General features: G+C 42.6%; 1 pseudogene; it reads left to right on the forward strand.

The window, feature by feature from the left end:
- Positions 1-1,282: 1,282 nt before the first annotated feature.
- Positions 1,283-1,749, forward strand: LOC103660025 (annotated as a pseudogene).
- Positions 1,750-2,839: the final 1,090 nt, after the last annotated feature.

Here is a 2,839-nt window from a genome sequence, read left to right on the forward strand (position 1 = left end):
TCTCATGTAAAGCCCATAGATTGTCAAGGTTGTAAGAATTGGAGATCATCTCAAAGCATTGAGATAGCACACCTTATTGAGTACGTCATTTTTTACAAAAGTTTGACAGGCAACAAATACTGAATCAGAAGTACAATGATAATTTCAAATTGCATGATGGCTATATAAACCAGGAGATCAAACATAGAAGTCACCAGCTAAATAGAGGGCTAACTAGGCAGACAAATGGGAGCCATCTGAATTGTTACAAAGGGTATAAAACAGAACAGTGACTACAGTAAGAATAGAATGCATTGGGAAGACAGTGCAGGAATAAATATAAAGCAATAGCTGATAAACTTTTTGCAAGACAGAAAAATTTCGAAGATATTTTAAGACAATATTGTTAACTTAAAAGAAGTGTTTGGAACCAAATGCATTATCAGTAATACAGTCTGTAAAGCTGTAAATTCAGAAACAATGAATTTGGGTAAGAATCCAGCGTGAATTAATAATACAGATGCAGAAAAACTTTTCTGAATCCTGAACCTTCTAACCCTTAGGAAAAAAACAACTTTTACTTTGCTAGGAGATTATGATGACGCTGTTGTTTATTTGTTTGGGGGGAGGTTTAATTATATATATATATATAACATTTTATTTATTTGACAGAGAGAGACAGGCAGCGAGAGAGGGAACACAAGCAGGGGGAGTGGGAGAGGAAGAAGCAGGCTCCTAGCAGAGAAGCCTGATTTGGGGCTCAATCCCAGAACGCTGCGATCACGCCCTGAGCCGAAGACAGACGCTTAAGGACTGAGCCACCCAGGCGCCCCTAGTGTGTGTGTGTGTGTGTGTGTGTGTGTGTGTGTGTGTGTGTGAAGCCTGATTTGGGGCTCAATCCCAGAACGCTGCGATCACGCCCTGAGCCGAAGACAGACGCTTAAGGACTGAGCCACCCAGGCGCCCCTAGTGTGTGTGTGTGTGTGTGTGTGTGTGTGTGTGTGTGTGTGTGTGTGTTAATTTAAATTCAATTAGGGGGAGCGGAGAAGAGTGCGCAGCGAACCGCCGGGCTGAGGCAGCGTTTCCTCTCCAGCACCTGGGCTGCAGTGATCTGCGCTTGCGTCCTGCCCCACATATAAGCGGCCGCGGGCTGCGGGATTGACAGCCTCACTGCCACTCCCTGCGCCACCGCCTCGCCTCCTGGCGCCCCTGTGCCCCGAATCGCCGTGGTGGCGGCCAGAGCAGCAGCGGCAGCAAGAGCCCGCCTCTAAGATGACTTTCAGGCCCAATCAGACGCGGACATATGACCGCCAGGGCTTCCGTAGTGAGCAGGAAGAGGAGCAGCGGCAGCCAGTACCCGGACCAGCGGATTGTCCCCGAGGAGGAATGGAGCTGGAGGAGGAGCCCGGCGGCGGGCGCTTTGAGGGACGTTTATGAAGAGGCTGGAGTCAAAGGAAAATTAGGCAGACTCCTAGGCGTATTTGAGCAGAACCAAGACCAAAAGTATAAAACATGCTTATGTTCTTAATGTCACTGAAATAGAAGATTGGGAAGATTCTGTTAATATAGGAAGGAAGAGAGAGTGGTTCAAAGTAGAAGATGCCATCAAAGTTCTCCAGTGTCCTAAGCCTGGACATGCATAGTATGTGGAAAAACTAAAGCTGGGTTGCTCTCCAACGAATGGAAAATCCAAGGTCCTTCCCTTCCAGATAACAAACCTTGTTTGTGACTGCTGCACAGACCTCTGGATTGCCATCCAGTATAAGATAGAGAGAACTAGGAGGATGTCCCATGTGCAGTCTTATGAGGAGAGGTCTCTTTATTTTCCTTGGCAAACATCTGAATGACGCTTGCAAACTGTCGGAATCTGACATGCAGGATTGTCAAACAATTTTCATGGTTTTCAGATGTTTTCAAATCTTCTTTAAAAGAAAAAAAGTGCAAAATATTCTAATAGGCTAAAGCCATGTGGAATTTTTTAGATGCCTTAACTGTGTCCCCAGCACCCACCCCCTCTTTTTAGTTGTCTTTTTTTTTCATAGCATTTTGTTTTTTTGTCCATTTGACGTCAGTCTGTGGTTTTTGTCAGATCAGCTTACTCGTGGGTGTATCTTCTCTCTAAATTATTTTCTCATCACAGCATTAACATAGTCAACAACTTCTGTTGTGGAAATTTATGAAAATAATTTTTGATATTAAAGAAAGCTATCAATCTGAATACTTGTTTCATAGGATCACAATTTTAATTTCTAAATTCCAGATTTGAAACTATTTCTGTATGGGTCAATAACTATTTTAACAAAGGACTTAATTCCCTATTTTCAGGAATTTGTCAGCTCATTTGTCTAAATTGTCACAACTACCTGTCACTAGCTACCTGATATGGCCAGTTACCCCCTATAACTCAATCCTTTAACACAAAGTTTCCTATATATAGTTGGTGATTTTTGGAGAGGTATTGTAAAAAAGATGAATGTGGTAAATATATCATCATGAAAAACTGTGTTCATGGGATTTGAGTTAGCATGCTAAGTTGCCAATTCCTTTTATCCATTTTTATTTATTTATTTAGTTAGTTACCATACAGTACTTCATTAGTTGTTTATGTAGTGTTCCATGCTTCATTGTTTGCGTATAATAAACCCAGTGTTCCATGCAATACCTGCCCTCCTTAATACCCATCCCCATGCTAACCCATCCCCCACTCCCCCTTTTAAAACCCTGTTGTTTCCTGGAGTCCATAGTCTCTCATGGTTCATCTCCCCCTCTGATTCTTCCCCCTTATTTTTCCGTTCCTTCTCTAATGTCCTCCATGCTATTCCTTATGTTCCACGAATAAGTGAAACCATATGATAATTGT

The sequence above is a fragment of the Ursus maritimus genome, unplaced genomic scaffold (assembly GCF_017311325.1).
Source record: "Ursus maritimus isolate PB19 unplaced genomic scaffold, ASM1731132v1 scaffold_27, whole genome shotgun sequence".
NCBI classification, from domain to species: domain Eukaryota; kingdom Metazoa; phylum Chordata; class Mammalia; order Carnivora; family Ursidae; genus Ursus; species Ursus maritimus.